Below are 230 nucleotides of genomic sequence, written 5' to 3'. Positions count from 1 at the left end.
GACAAGGAAAGCATAAAACAGAACGCAACTGTATTTTCAAAGTCTCCTCCAATAGAAAAACACACAGAATAGATTATTTTAGAGTGGAGGAATTAGTACTTTTATTTTCCTAAACAGAAAATGGGAAGGAGAGAGGGAGTGAGTCAGTGAACGAGTGAATAAACAAGTGAGTCGGTGAGTGAGTGAATGAGAGCGTTTGAGTGAATGAGTGACGAGTGAGTGAGTGAATC

Source organism: Aplysia californica, unplaced genomic scaffold (genome assembly GCF_000002075.1).
Source record: "Aplysia californica isolate F4 #8 unplaced genomic scaffold, AplCal3.0 scaffold00718, whole genome shotgun sequence".
NCBI lineage: Eukaryota > Metazoa > Mollusca > Gastropoda > Aplysiida > Aplysiidae > Aplysia > Aplysia californica.
This window is presented reverse-complemented; position numbering follows the sequence as displayed.